This window comes from Schistocerca serialis, chromosome 5 (assembly GCF_023864345.2).
Source record: "Schistocerca serialis cubense isolate TAMUIC-IGC-003099 chromosome 5, iqSchSeri2.2, whole genome shotgun sequence".
NCBI classification, from domain to species: Eukaryota; Metazoa; Arthropoda; class Insecta; order Orthoptera; family Acrididae; genus Schistocerca; species Schistocerca serialis.
The window spans coordinates 372,091,314-372,108,131 of record NC_064642.1 but is presented as its reverse complement, the minus strand read 5'-3'; the positions used below and the strand labels follow the sequence as shown (position 1 = coordinate 372,108,131).

General features: G+C 40.8%; 1 protein-coding gene across 1 annotated transcript in view; it reads left to right on the top strand.

The window, feature by feature from the left end:
- The window catches only part of LOC126480660 (beta-parvin), a 116,923-nt gene that overhangs the window by 40,190 nt on the left and 59,915 nt on the right, over positions 1 to 16,818 (top strand). The gene's annotated exons all lie outside the window — the stretch shown is intronic.

Sequence of the window (16,818 nt, the reverse complement as noted above, 5' to 3'; positions counted from 1 at the left end):
CTGCAGTCCACTGTGAAATACATGCAGAAGGTTTATCCCAACGTACCGGTACCAGCTATTCGCGTATGAGCTAGAGAAGGGTGAGTGTTTCAATGCCTCTGTGCAGTCAGTGTCTTTATGATCCACACGTGCGCGATACCTAGTAGGCTGCAACATATTCCTAGATAAGGCACTTGAAAATGGTCCTTGAGACTTTGTAAGTAGGCTGTCACAGGATAGTTTGCGTCTAGCTTCAAGAGTTTACCAGTTTAGTATTTTCAGTAGCCTCTCTTTGACGCTCTCCCATGAAGCAAACAAAATTGTCACAATCCGTCAGGCCCTTCTTTCTATACACATTCAAAATCCCCTGTTAGTCCTATATGGTATCGAACCGCCCCCCCCCCCTTGAGCAATATTGTAGGGTGAGTCACAAAACTGTTTTTAAAGCAATCCCCTTTGTAGATCGATGGCATTTCCCTAGTATTTTGAATTAACCGAAGTAATCATTTGTAATGAAAATTCCACCAACATTTGGGAGTTTCATAATTTTTCCAATCAATCTAATAAGAATAAACTGCACAGGCATCACGTTAAAGAATCGTCCATTATTCATCGCAGAAAATTTATCTGTTACCGGCATATGTAGCCAAAACTAATACTTTTTCAATTTTAGCAGTTATTGCTAATAATTATCATTTACTACACTTAGAATATTTACAAGGGTTGGAACTTTAATAGTGGCAACTATTTACTTACAGCTCGTATAAAATAGATAAGTGTTTCGAAGTTTTACTGACCTTCAGCGTAGTCCCAGCATTGTGTATAACCTGTTGCCAGCGATGTGGAAGTCGTAGGATACTCTTAGCAGTGCCATTTGTGTTGACAGTTCGAATGGCGCGGTCTATTGCCCGACGAATTTATAGCAGTTCTGGGGGGAATGCTGTGAAGTGTTTCCTTCAGTTTATAAATCGAGTTGAGCTTACGAGGGCTTAAGTCATTTTCCATTCGTCTTTAAAGAAACCGCGTTAGTATTTTGCAGCCGTGACTTCTTAAACTGATAGTTCGGTAATTTTCACATTTGCCAACACCTGCTTTCTCTGGGATTGGAATTATTATATTCTTCTTGAAGTCTGAGGGTATTTCGCCTGTTTCATAAATCTTGCTCACCAGATGGTACAGTTTCGTCAGGACTGGCTCTCCCAAGGCTGTCAGTAGTTATAATGGAATGTTGTCTACTCCCGGGCCTTGTTTCGACTCAGGTCTTTCAGTGCTCTGTCAAACTCTTCACGCAGTATCATATCTCCCATTTCATCTTCATCTACATTCTCTTCCATTTCCATAATATTGTCCTCAAGTACATCGCCCTTGTATACCCCCTCTATATACTCCTTCCACCTTTCTGCTTTCCCTTCTTTGTTTAAAACTGGGTTTCCATCTGAGCTTTTGATATTCATACAAGTGGTTCTCTTTTCTCCAAAGGTCTCTTTAATTTTCCTGTAGGCTGTATCTATCTTACCCCTAGTGAGATAAGCCTCTACATCCTTACATTTGTCCTCTAGCCATCACTTCCTGTCGATCTCATTTTTGAGACGTTGGTATTCCTTTTTGCCTGCTTCATTTACTGCATTTTTATATTTTCTCATTTCATCAATTAAATTCAGTATTTCTTCTGTCACCCACGGATTTCTACTAGCCCTCGTCTTTTTACCTACTTGATCCTCTGCTGCCTTCCCTACTTCATCCCTCAAAGCTACCCATTCTTCTTCTACTGTATTTCTTTCTCCCATTCCTGTCAATTGTTCCCTTATGCTCTGCCTGAAACTCTGTACAACCTCTGGTTTAGTCAGTTTATCCAGGTCCCATCTCCTTAAATTGCCACCTTTTTGCAGTTTCTTCAATTTTAATCTACAGGTCACACCCAATGGATTGTGGTCAGAATCCATATCTGCCCCTGGAAATGTCTTACAATTTAAAACCTGGTTCCTAAATCTCTCTCTTACCATTATATAATCTATTTGAAACCTGTCAGTATCTCCAGGCTTCTTCCATGTATACAGCCTTCTTTCATGATTCTTGAACCAAGTGTTAGCTATGATTAAGTTGTACTCTGTGCAAAATTCTACCAGGCGGCTTCCTCTTTCATTTCTTACGCCCAATCCATATTCACCTACTACGTTTCCTTCTCTCCCTTTTCCTACTTCCATATTCCAGTCACCCATGACTATTAAATTTTCGTCTCCCTTCACAATCTGAATAATTTCTTTTATTTCATCATACATTTCTTCAATTTCTTCGTCATCTGCAGAGCTAGTTGGCATATAAACTTGTACTACTGTAGTAGGTGTGGGCTTCGTATCTATCTTGGCCACAATAATTCGTTCACTATGCTGTTTGCAGTAGCTTACCTGCATTCCTATTTTCCTATTCATTATTAAACCGACTCCTGCATTACCCCTACTTGATTTTGTGTTTATAAACCTGTAGTCACCTGACCAGAAGTCTTGTTCCTCCTTGCACCGAACTTCACTAATTCCCACTATATCTAACTTTAACCTATCCATTTCCCTTTTTAAATTTTCTAACCTACCTGCCTGATTAAGGGATCTGACATTCCACACTCTGATACGCAGAACGCCAATTTTCTTTCTCCTGATAACGACATCCTCTTGAGTAGTCCCCACCTGGAGATCCGAATGGGGGACTATTTTACCTCCGGAATATTTTACCCAAGAGGACGCCATCATCATTTAACCATACAGTAAAGCTGCATGCCCTCGGGAAAAATTACAGCCGTAGTTTCCCCTTGCTTTCAGCCATTCGCAGTACCAGCACAGCAAGGCCGTTTTGGTTAGTGTTACAAGACCAGATCAGTCAATCATCCAGACTGTTGCCCCTGCAACTACTGAAAAGGCTGCTGCACCTCTTCAGGAACCACACGTTTGTCTGGCCTCTCAACAGATACCCCTCCGTTGTGGTTGCACCTACGGTACGGCTATCTGTATCACTGTGGCACGCAAGCCTCCCCACCAACGGCAAGGTCCATGGTTCATGGGGGGCTTCTTGCAACCATTTATTGCAAATGACATGCTGAATCCAATCCACCTGTGGTCCATTTTTATCATAGTAATTCTTGGCATACTCAGCACAATAATCACTGTCTTTTGCTGAGTTACTTGGTTTGCTAGACTTAGACTGACCTGGAGTTGATTTTTTGCTTTTAGTTCGCTGTGACCTAGCTCTTGCTGCTTCTTTTCGACTCCTTTCTGTGAGAACTTCAGCAGTTTTCTTTCTGCGCTTCGATGGCAGTGCATACTAGACAGGCAAAGGAGTAATTTCTTCGAATGATGTTCCTGGCATCGGCTAATCATCAACCTGTGTTTCAAGTCTTCTATTGTCTTTCTGTGGGAGAACAACCTGAGCACATCCTCTACAGTCGGTGTTATATCCTTCATTCTTGACTGCCACACCAGTAGCAACCAGATCAGAAATTTGAAATCCCCCCTCTGGAATTCTTTCCAGGTTGTATGGATACAAGCCACAAGCTTCAAATCCAGATTGAGCATTGGATGGAACTGTAGCTTTCTTCCAGGCTTCGCTGAGGAATACTGGGAACTGGAGTTTACGTCCAGGATGACACAATGTCCAGTTTCGCATTGTCCTGTAAAAAGCTTGTTTCAGTGATTTGAAAACACACCTGTCAAGAGGCTGAAGGTAGTGTGTTGAATGTGGAGGTAAATAAATAATGATAACATCATTTTCTGTTGCAAGATGAAGCATATCTGGATCAGTAGAATGTGAGATGTGCCCATCGAGAAGCAGAACTACTTTCCATAGTTTTCTGGGAATAAAGTGGTCTTTCATCAAACTCATGAATATATCATAGTTGACATACCTTGATCTCTCATTCATAAATACAATCGAATCATTCGGAAATCCATCCTCCCGTTCAGACTTCTTTCTTTTACCTTTTAAAACGCACGCTGGAGGAATGAAGTTGCGTTCAGCGTTGCAGCAAGTGATTACCATTATGGTTTTCCCTTTTTCTTGGAGAGTTTCTTGATACAGAGAAGAAGAACCTTTTTCTGTTATCACTTTGTCTGGCCTAGGATTCATCTGAAACCCAGTTTCGTCCATGTTGTACAGGCGGCCACGCTTATCCAGTAAAGAATTTGCTTTTAAGACATCCAGAACTAAAGAAAAATATGTTGCAATAGTTTCTCTATTCATTCCCATAGACCTATCAATAGAGAGACCTTGTAGCTTCTTCGTAGCTAGCTGTGGGTTACGTTTCAGAAAGGACTGTAGCCAGTCCCCACCTGCCATTTGATTTTCTTTAGAAAATCTATGAGTAATTCCATTTCTTTCCGCATTCTGGAATACCAGCCTACGAAGAGTTGCTCCAGTTGGTGGAAATCCACACAATTGCAACTGTCCTATGTAAGTGAGCAATTGTTTCTCATTCTCTTCACCAAGGCTACCTATAAATAATAACAATAATTATAATCTGACAGTTATTCATCACTGAGAAAAGTTTGAGGAATTAAAAAAGTGTAATTCAATCATTAATTTTTAAATGAATTAATACTTCAGTTAGAAATTATTCTGATTTTGCTCCATAGTCAAAGAAAACATTATAATCAAAGAAAACATTATAATTAATAGAATACTGTTTATTTTGTGGGCCCATGACATGCTTCCTTTCATCTTTCGTGAACAGACGTCCTTTCAGAGTTCTATATGGGATCCCACAATCTTGGGAAGCTCTAAAACAATTCATTCCACCAGTCCTTACGTGTTCCATAGCCATTTGTAGGGATTATTCAGACCACTGACCCCTGTTTGATGTTCTAACATACGTTCGAGCCATTTCCAACGAAAAGAAAGTCTGTGTACCTGAGGTATACGATTCGGCATCTTACCCCGAGAAAATAGTGGCGTTTCTCGCGAGGATCGGAGTGAGATGCCACTTACCGTGAGTGGCACAACATGGCCGTTGTGTGGCAACGGCGGAAGGCAACTTAAACTAAAAAGTCTCTTCCATGCTCAACATGTGCAGCATTTGGCTCTACTACATTATTCAACCGCTCATACGCTCTTGAAAATAGCTGTGCACTATTAAGAAGGTGTCAGTTTTAGCTCTTACCTTGTATTTGTTGCTCCCAAAGCGGAGAAACAATTACCACGGCGATACACGGAGCTGCCTTCGCCCCATACTACAGCTAGCAGGTTGGTGTCGCAACTGTTGAGAGCCGGCGGAAATGCCAGCTTTACGCATCTCACCCCCCAATAGACATTTCCCCTCGGTCTACTCTACTGCTCTCCAAGTTCACAATCTATTTGGAATCCCACTCTACAGTAACGTTATTAGCCTCCGCTAATACCTTTGTGACATCTGCTGTTTCATTCAATTGGTTTATGTCACCTGCATCTGCCGTCCCAAAAATGGTTTTCAGTATTCTGTCCCCTCTTCTCTCTCCTGGATTCGTGCAGCACCACTCTAACCACTTTCAGCATCTGCTTCTTCAGTTGTATGTATTCTCTGAGCAATTTCCTGTGCCCTTTTGGGACCTCTCTTAGCCTCCTGCTACTAACTAATAACTATTGTGTCCCTGAGAACATCTTCTGCAGTCATCTGATTTCATTCCACAACTCCCACACATTAGGAACTAACCTAATGACCATCTGTGACTGGATAATACCACGTCTGGTTGCCTGGAGAACAAAACTCCAATCAGGCGTTGATCTTGCGGCGCCATCACTCCACTCCTGGAGAAGAGGTACAGCCCTACCAAAACTAGCATTATTCTTTTCCAGTCCTTCTCCTATATGGCAACCTGAGGACAAGGATCATTATCATATCCCCTCTCCTCAGAAACCCACTGTCTCTGAACAGCATGTATTAACACGCTAACAATAAACCATTCCCCAAAATAAATATATGTCTCTAAAACCGTATTAATGCCCTGTACTATATGCAGAAGAGAAATGTTTCAAAGTTATACAATCACAATATCTATCAATTACTTATCATCAGTGCATACCGAGTGTGAGGTATCTGTACCTCTCTCTCCTGTTGTTCATCGTTCCCCTTCCTCCTCTTTGCCTCCTTCCTAGCCTTCACTAATACCTCTCATGGGAATGCCTCCTGTGTAACCTTGAGCAGTCATAGATGCCCAACATGTACAATTGTTATACTTGTGGGCAGCTGCAGCTTCACATTTACTGGTGATGTAGTTTCACTTACTTAGTAAGGACTCTAGCACCATGTTACAAACTTCTTCGTCTTTCCCTTCGGAATATATTGGCTTGACAACCTCACCAACTGCCCTACTCAATACTAAGGTAATGTTCCCACTCGCTTCACCACCTTCTCTTGCCACTCCAACATCATAGTATTTGCTTGCTGGACCTACCCCCACACTTCCCCTATCATTCTTGCAAACTCCTGGACCATTTCTCCTTTCCTGTCTACTTTCTAGCTAATCATGTGGAATGGCAGCAGCATTTTTTTTTTCGTATACCACCCTGAATGGTGACAGGCGACAGGCCTGTGCTAGTGTATACTTAAGAGTTGTATCCACTCACTACGAATAATAGATTATGTCCCAATCTTAATGGTGTACATTCACGTAAAAACTAAGCATCTTTTCAATTGTCTGAGGAACTCGTTCCATCATTCCATTAGCTTGTGGATGAAGTGTACTTGTTCTCAGTTTTTTTTTAATTTTTTGGCAACAGACACTATTCTTTCATCAGGTCTGACATGAATTTCATTCCTTGGTCCATAATTATTGTCTCTGGCACCCTAAACTTTTAATGTGCACTTATTAACCAGTGTCCATGTGACTGTGGTTGCCTGCTGGTCTGGCATTGGTACCACATCTGTGTAACACGAGAAATGGTTTATTATGGTCAGCACAAAACGATCACCTACTAGTTTTCAGATGAATGGGCCAAACATGTCCACTCTAATGAAACTCAATGGTTCTGTTGCTTCTCGCAGCCTCTTTAACAGTACCCGCTTCTGATTTAAATCTGCACACTGTGCACAATCGACACAATTTCTGACATACTGATCAACATCATTCTTCCTTCCAATACTGTTCAGCTTCTCACCAATTTGTTGATCAGCATGCACCATGGCCCAATAAGATGGGATCATGCATTTCATGCCAAAAGACACCTTTCTACATTAGTGGTGTCCCCAGGGCGCAGAAAACGCCATTTTCAGTCTACACTTTGGACCCATTTTCAACTGATGGTATCCACTCCAAATTCCTGAGATTTACTAACTATCGTCTCTGTGATGTTTGGAACAGAGTAAGTGTCTACTGTACTCTTACTATTCAAGTGTCAGTAATTACAATGGTAGTGATACTTCTTTGAGCCATCTGTAGACTTCTTGCACATGATCACAATTCCTGCCTGGGTCTACTGCTCTGTTCTGTTATGCTATCAGTCTATTATTGATTTATAAAAGTCTCCAAAAGTGTCTGAGCGATTATGATACCCTGTACGGCCTGTGATAACACAGTGCTTCCTCCCCTGTAGAAGTTCCGTGTTGTGTTACTAATGTAGCAGGCAATGGCTCTTGTGAAAAAGCAGATTCTGAAATTCCAGCAACAGATCGTCCATCTACATCCTTCCCATATCCTTTAATTGCTTCACGATTGTAATGTAACTCGTAACATTCCCTTCAACAACTTAACCCCGTCAGCTCCAACTTGTCCACATTGATGTGTACTGCTTAATCTTGGTCCTTATTTCGTAAATGTACGGTACAACATCTCATCAAACAACACACTATATCAAGTACTTCATTACTTTCCAGCAGTTCTACTACACATAACATATCAACTGGTGAGTCAGGCTCCTCATTGACTTATAGCCACAGTGGTGGTGGTGGTGGTTAGTGTTTAACGTCCCGTCGACAACGAGGTCATTAGAGACGGAGCGCAAGCTCGGGTTAGGGAAGGATTGGGAAGGAAATCGGCCGTGCCCTTTCAAAGGAACCATCCCGGCATTTGCCTGAAACGATTTAGGGAAATCACGGAAAACCTAAATCAGGATGGTTGGAGACGGGATTGAACCGTCGTCCTCCCGAATGCGAGTCCAGTGCCTCCAACATATAGTCATATGAATCAAGCCTGAATCAGTACTGACAATAGTTTCCCCTAGAAGGAATATCTTCCCACTATGTTCCACTATAAGTTATCGAAGGTCAATTATGGTATGATGTTAGTGCAGAAAGTCTGATCTTAGGATCATACTGTAACCCTATCTTACATGAGACACCAGCTCCGCAAATTTATTAAACTTGGTTGTCTCCAATGAAAAATTCATCACTACTCACGCCAAAGGCAGTATATCACTATCCCCTATCCCACACAAATTGTAATATGGTGGGTTCCAATACCTTCCACCTACTAAATTCCTTGAGGCCACCGATACAGGTGCCTCTGTGTCCAAGAAAACTTTGTATTCCCTATCATCAGTCCACCTCTGCATTCGTATTTACTGCATTCAATTTTACTAGGAATTCCTTCCAGTAGCTCTGAGGTTCTCCCTTGAGTTTAACTGGTACTTCTTACCAACCAGACCACCTCCTCCATTACCCCTATAACCCTGCCAATGGTCCATGCAATACCTACTATTATTTCCAGTAAATCGTCTGGAGTCCACGCCGCCTCTGTTACCCCTCTGTGGCTGGTAGCTTTGTCTTTGCATGTGCCCTACATGGCCAAAATTAAACATTTGACAAAAATATGCTTCTCTTATCTCTTATACCTATGGAAACATCTCCTCATACTCAAATGCTAGCCTAAACGCTGCATGGAGATCTTTCGTCGCCCTAGTGTGCAGCATCCTAGGCAGCTCTCATGACAATCCTCTCATAAAATCATCGAGCCAACATTGCTTGGTTTCTTGTAACAATCCTTTGTTCACATTCTCACTCTGCATTAACTCATAAGTATGTATGCTTAGTTTACTACTATTATCCATGAACTCTACAACTGCTTCATTATACCTCCTGGAAACCATCTTTAGCTAATCACTAAAAAAAATATTTTTTTTTATTTACACGTCAAGTTCCGTAGGACCAAATTGAGGAGCAAATCTCCAAGGTCGTAGAACGTATCAGTACATGAAATTACAACATAAAAGTAATAAGAGATAAAAATATATGTTCATGAACCTGAAAAAAGTCCATAAGTTTAAGTAAACAATAAGAAACAGCTAAATTTTTCAAGGAACTCCTTGACAGAATAGAACGAGTGACCCATGAGGAAACTCTTCAGTTTCGATTTGAAAGTGCGTGGATTACATCTAAGATTTTTGAATTCGAGTGGCAGCTTATTGAAAATGGATGCAGCAGCAGTATACTGCACACCTTTTTGCACAAGAGTTAAGGAAGTCCGATCCAAATGCATGTTTGATTTCTGCCGAGTATTAACCAAGTGAAAGCTGCTTATTCTTGGGAATAAACTAATATTGGTAACAAGAAACGACAATGAGAATATACATATTGAGACGCCAATGTCAAAATACCCAGACTCGTGAACAGAGGTCGACAAGAGGTTCGTGAACTCAAACCACTTATTGCCTGAACCACCCGTTTCTGAGCCAAAAATATCCTTTTAGAATGGGAAGAGTTACCCCAAAATACAATACCATACGACAATAGCGAATGAAAATAAGCAAAGTAGACTAATTTTCGTGTCGAATGATCACTCACTTCTGATACCGTTCGAATAGTAAAAATGGCAGTATTAGCCTAAGTCTTTGAACAATGTCCTGAACGAGGGCTTTACACGACAGTTTACTATTATCAATGCGTCAGGATTGGCCAGGAGGGGAAAGCAGTAGGCATCCGTTAAGGTGAAGAATAAAACATAGTTTAAACTGTATGAAGTTTTAATGTCGTAAAAAAAGGCAGGCCTGGAGATGCCGCCGAGACTGAATGGGCAGCAGCCCAAGAGAGCAGGTGAGGAGGGCGTCTGATCGGTTTGGAAGCAGCTATAGTCTGTCGGTAAACTGAAGAGCGAGCGAGCGAGTCCCCACTCTGCCAACCCAGCTACGTCACAAGGCGCTTCTACAGGCTGTTTCACAACGTAGTACCGGCCCTGCCGCGGCGCGCGATTTAAATCTGTGGCGACGTCGTACACAGATACGTCTCGGCTGCGTTTTTTTTAGACAAATGCATTAAGACCATAAGGAATACAAAAGACGATAGCTTCTTTCGAAATACAACAATAGAGCAAATAATATTAACATAAGAACGGAAGTCAGGATTCTACCACAAACATAGAACCGATTGCCTGTTCATGTGAATATGGTATATGTTCCTCTACTGCTATTCGTGAAACGAACCGCACATAATTCAATCAATCTGTAGAATTTAAGGCTTGTTCTTACTTTGTGTTTCTACTGAAAGGTAGAAGTTTTCTTTGAGGGACTGTATTGAAACTTAACAATTCTTGCAACATGAAGAGTGTTTAAAAAGTAAGCAGAAATTTATAATTTTGTGTATTAGTCCGATTTGCACTACTTTTTTGTCACTGTCTTCGTGAACATGTCTCTAAAGTATGTGTACAATGTTATGCATATTGGCTATTTACTCTGTTGTCAGTTGTCAAAAAGATTACATGTGTTTTGGTAGCATCAACGGTTATTTGTTTTGTATAAAAATAGAATAGAGAATCTGTATCAAATTTTGTTGTAAGAATGGAATAAAATGTATGAAATTTTTGGAAATGTTGAATATTGCTTTTGGTGAACTTGTTATGAGTAAGCCAAGGGCATACAAGTGGTATAAACATTTCAAAGTGGGTCTTAAAGGGCAGCAGTTTTACAAGTATGGATGAGATTAAAAGTGTGCAGTTAGAAGACCTGTAAACTATCCCGAAAAAACAGTTCCTAAAGTGTTTCGGGAATTGGAAAAAGAACTGGCATAAGTGTGTAGTATGTAATGGGGAATATTTTGAAGAGTATAACATTGCTGTAGACTAACAAATAAAGTTCTTACCAAAAAATAAAAGTTAATATGTAAGCGCACCTCGTATGTCAAGCTGTCTGCTTGGAAGTCCAGAATCGGGGTATGTGTTTCGAAGGAAATTTCAGCAGTGTTTACAATAGCTATTGCGCACATGTTTTAAGCAATATGTCATAGAATCGGGTAAATAGTGACCGAGACAGAGATTTGGTGTTCCATCAGCATCAAAGGTTTTACGTGATTTTGAAACTGTCTATAACGATGGGTTTCCTCACCCAATTATTAATTTCCTTCGTGGCGACTCCAATTAACCATGCGGCTTATTTCCGCGTTTCTTCTTTATGTGTCCTATTGGGCGAGGCTGACGTTTGCCTAAATTGCAGCCATTTGGTTGGGAGTAGTAATATCAGCCAACAGTTCTTTTTGCGTCGCCTCTTTAACATACGCTGTACTAACATTAGAGACGATCGAACGCTCGTTACTCCGCAAATACCTCCTTTTCTTCGTATTCTGCACATTTTCTTACAATACTAGACGATTATCCATCACTTCCGGATATCGAAGTATATCTGTAAGTATACAAAGTTAACTCACACTGGCAACTAAAATCCCACGAACAGAAACGACGTATATCACTGCACGCCGATCTACACCGCTACAAAGGTAACGGGCAACAGATTTTGGGTGCCCCTGTAGTCCGGTGGCAGCGTTCTTCCGGGAAAGGCCACTTCCCCCACCAAAAGCGCTGCTCGCTCTTCAGTTTACAGACAGACTATAGCAGAAGAGAGCAAACGGCGTGTCCGCTCCCCGACAGCTGGCCGCAGTTCTACCCCCACTTGACCACCTCCAAGCCTCCCTATTGGTCAGTCAGATCCTAAGAGTTCGGTAGAATTACCTCATCAGCAACAAGTGAGTTCAGCTGCTGATGGTTCAACACATGAGTTTCAGGGTGGTTCTATCTGGTTCTGGGCAACGTGACTGAGACGCTGCAGCTTACTGCCAGGCATAATTTTTTACTAGTAAATCCATTCAGTATCGGCCCTCTCTGTACACTATCTATCTGAACACCTAGAAATTTGAACTGTTCAGTTTTACTAATCATATGCCCGTTCTGTGAAATTAAAACGTCAGATTTTGTAGAATTGTGTGTTATAAAATGTAAAAACTGACTCTTACTGTGATTTAACGTTAGTTTATTTTCTATTTTTATTTTTTTACTGAGGTCATGTACTGCACTATTTGAAACCGAGCCAATGTTGCACACATCCTTTACTACCAAGCTAGTGTCATCAGCAAACAGAAATATTTTAGAATTACCCATAATACTTGAGGGCATATCATTTATATAAATAAGAAACAGAAGTGTCCCCAACACTGATCCCTGGAGCACCCCCCACTTGACAGTACCCCACTTAAACCCCACATCATTCTGTTATCAACATCGTGAACAATGACCTTTTGCTGCCTGTTACTAAAGTAAGAGGTGAACCAATTGTGAGGTATTCCCCGTATTCCGTAATGGTCCAACTTCTGGAGCAATGTTTTGTGATCAACCCAATCAAATGCCTTAGTTAAATCAAAAAAATATGCCAAGCATTCGAAACATTTTGTTTAGGCCATCCAGTACCTCACAGAGAAAAGAGAATATAGCATTTTCAGTTGTTAAGCGACTTCTAAAGCCGAACTGTACATTTGATAGTAAATCGTGTGCTATAAGATGATCAATTGTTCTTACATACACAACCTTTTCAAATACTTTTGAGAACACTGATGGCACAGAAATAGGTCTCAAATTATCTACATTTTCCCTTTCTCCCATTTTATAAAGCGCATTTACTACTGAGTACTTTAATCGCTCAGGAAACTGACCATTCCTAAAGGAAAAATTTCAAATATGGCTAAATACAGGGCAAACATGTGCAGCACAGTACTTTAATATTCTGCTAGACACTCCATCATTACCTTGAGAGTCCTTAGTCTTCCATGATTTAATTATTGACTCAATCTCCCTCTTGTCTGTATCACAGAGGAGTATTTCAGACATTAATCTCGGAAAGGCACTTGCCAAGAAAGTTATATGATTTCCCGTAGAAACTAAATTTTTATGTAATTCACCAGAAACGCTCAGAAAATAATTGTTAAATACTCTACACATATATCTCATTTATCAGTAACAGAAATATTTTTACTGCGAACTGACTTTATATCGTCGACCTTGTGCTGCTAACCAGACACTTCCTTCACAACTGACCATATGGTTTTAATTTTATTCTGTGAATTAGCTATTGTATTAGCATACCACATACTCTTTGCCTTCCCAACAACATTTTCATGCACCTCACAATACTGTAGCTTGATTGTGACTACTTCTAACATTTTGATATAATTCTCGCTTTGTTCTACATGATATCCTTATCCCACTAGCCAGCCACCCGGGCTGCCCATTACTGCTAGTAACCCATTTAGAATGTTGTAATGGAAAGCAGCTCTCAAAGAGCATGAGAAATGTGTTGAGGAAAGCATTGTATTTATCATCTATGTTACCAGCGCTATAAACATCCTGCCACTCTTGTTCCTTGACAAGATTTAAAAAACTCTATATCGCTGTTGGATTAACTTTCCTTCATAGTTTGTAATTAAATATGACATTGGTTTGAGTACAAAAGCCTTTTAGTGTTAACATTTGTGCTTCATGGTCTGTAATGCCATTCATGCTTTTACTAACTGAATGTCCATCTAATCATGAAGAATGAATAAAAATATTGTCTATGGCTGTGCTACTGTTCCCCTGCACCCTAGTTGGAGAAAACACAGTCTACATCATATCATATGAATTTAGGAGATCTACCAATACCCTATTTTGTCGAACCATCATATAAAAAAATTATATTGAAGCCACCACATATAACTAATTTCTGGTACTTCCTACAAAGTAATCAAGAACACTCTGTAGCTTGAGCAGAAATGCTCTGAAGTCAGAGTTATAGGACCTATAAACAACAAAAATTAGAATTTTACTTTCGCAAAATTCAACTGCACCTGCACAACATTCAAATATCTGTTCAGTGCAATGTCGTGGTATGTCTATGGACTCAAATGGAATACTGTTTTTTACGTACATAGCCACTCCCCCACACCGCAAGGAACTCCTTGAGAAACAGCCAGCTAATCTGTAGAGTGGTACAGGAAGCCTCTGAATTGTCAAATTATTTAAGTGGTGCTCTGATATACCAATAATTTCAGAGTCAACATCTATAAGCAGTTCACTAACTTTATCTCTAATACTTCTTGATGAAATATGCTGATTTCTTCTCTACTTGGAAACATTACATCCTCAGAAGGTGAGCCCTTAGAGTGACTTCCTTTAAGCAGGTATACCTATCAGCTGACTTCAATTTAAATAAGGTGCAGCTCTAACACCAACCACTACAGGACACAGTTCTGCTTCATGTACCTTTGCTGTAGCCCCTGCCTGAATTGGTTAAAAGTCTGTGCATTGTGTAGCACATCTGGGCACCTAACAAAAGACTTCACTACCTCTGTCAAATGTAACTTCAGATCAACCCCTATGTTAGCCAATTTTCCACAAATGCCAACAGATCCTCAGACATTCTACAAGAGAAGGGATAAACAGGATTAGCGACAGTCAGATACACTCCTGGAGTCTGTGACATTAACACATCTATTTCCTAATCTTTCTCCGCCAGCTTATTATCTGCCACTAATTTATCTGCCCTTAACTGAGCCAACTGTCTCACCACGACTTTACAGCCTCCTCATAGGTGATACCTTCTGTCTCTGATTTTGCCACTGCCTCCTGCTTACTCAGCTTTTCAACTCAGAAATAATACCTCAAAACAACACAAAGCAATAATCTACTAATAACCCAGACAGAACAGGTAGTCACAGAGCACTCTACCAGCCTACTTATTTTGCCTAATCATTAGCCACCTGCATTTCCACGATTATTTGGAAAGCAATTAACTGTTACTGATTTGGCACAAGTGGTAGAACGCCAAAGCAAGTTGCTCCACATACTAACCTTCATCTCCACACTTTCCCTTCAGCTGGTTCCTCTGGCCTCCTGAAGATAACTCTCATATAACCATGCCCCCTAAGTTTCAATCCCATGACAACACAAGAATGAAAAACAGTCTCATTCAACCCAAATGAAGACAGTGTAGGCTCTGGCTTGGATATCGCTGATGCAAGGTTGCAAACCTTCTACTGCTGATAATGGCAATGTCGGCACTACTGACACCTCTGAGGAGTGACTGAATCCATTCTGGAAAGATGTAAGGTGGGTCATCAGTGAAAACACTGTTGACAATTAAGATTGACTTTTATTGACTTCAATACATATTGTAATGATTCAAGCACCCCTTTCCCCATAGCCCATGGCTGGTGCCGATGAATGGGTTGTGGTTTCTGCCCATAGCTGCTGAGCTGGTGCCCGGAACTGCTGAGGCTGGTAGCCCATGGAGGCCAGGGCTATTGATGTCAGCAGTGTGACATATTGTGCTGAAATAGTGTTCTATTTGGGGACTGACTCCTTGGCCCTGTGCACAGCTGGAGAGGGGTTCAAGCCACTGCACTTGCACCAGAGCCAGATAGTACCTGGTGTTGTGGTGCTGAGTACCTCTAAGAGCTTAGTGTCTATGGCGGCAGTCTCTAATGACAGTTCAGCAGGACTGTGGCACCAAGTAGTGTGCAAGACTTAGTGCCAGTGCCATGCACAGCTCAGTCTCAAATTCACGGCTGCTGCTGGCAGAGCCCATTTGTCTTGCTGTCTTGCATAGCTCTGGTGTCATGGTGGTGCTGCTGGTTTTCAGGACGAGAAGTGATCCCTGCCTCAAACTCCAGGCTTATTTATATACCTCTAGCGCGCCTAGTCACATTGCCCATAATTTACCTGTTCTGGTATGGTGAGATCAACCTGCTGGCTACATCATTACCACTGTGTGGTGCAATTTACTGTTTTGCTCAGCTCTCCTGGATTCGCAATTCCCTTGTGTGTCTGTCATTGTGGCCCACACGTCACCACACTGACGGCTACCAGCTGCCAATGCTCCACGGCAGCTTCTATGCTACTACTCATTTCTTTTACTGAAGACTTTTACTGAAACACTAGGCAGCAGCACTACTGGAAGCATATTATGCCAACATTTTTGTTTTTATATCACCTGTGTCTGACAACATTTCAATTGCAGGTAGAGATTTGTTTAACCACTTTGGTGTGTTCCTCCCAGTTGAACTTATTATTAAGCTGTAACCTCAGAAATTTAATACTGTCAATTTCTATATATTTGTCATCATTCTTTAGGCTTATACTGGCGTCAAACCTCTTGCAAGTTCTGAACTTCATGTAATGTGTTTTTTCAAAGTTTAGTTTTAAAGAATTGGTTAGGAAACACTTATTAATGTCCATGAAAATTTCATTAACTGATATTTCTATGACGATATTTGATATGCTATTTATTGCAATGTTTGTACCATCTGCAAATAAAACAAACATGGCATCTTGCAATGTTAGAGATGAAAGGTCATTGACATAGACAAGGAAAAGTAAGGGTCCTAAGATGGAACCTTGTGGGCTACCACATGTAATAACTGCCCAAGAGGGTGGGACAAATAGCATAACACATATCTTTTTCTTAATGACATCCTATGTTTCCTATCAGAGATATAGGACATGACCACTTTGCAGCATTTCCTGTTACATCACAATATTCTAATTTACTTGAAAGCATATTGTGATTTACACAGTCAAATGAATTTGACAGATCATAGAATATACCAGTAGCCTGCAATTTATTGTCAAAGGAATTGATTATATTCTCACTATA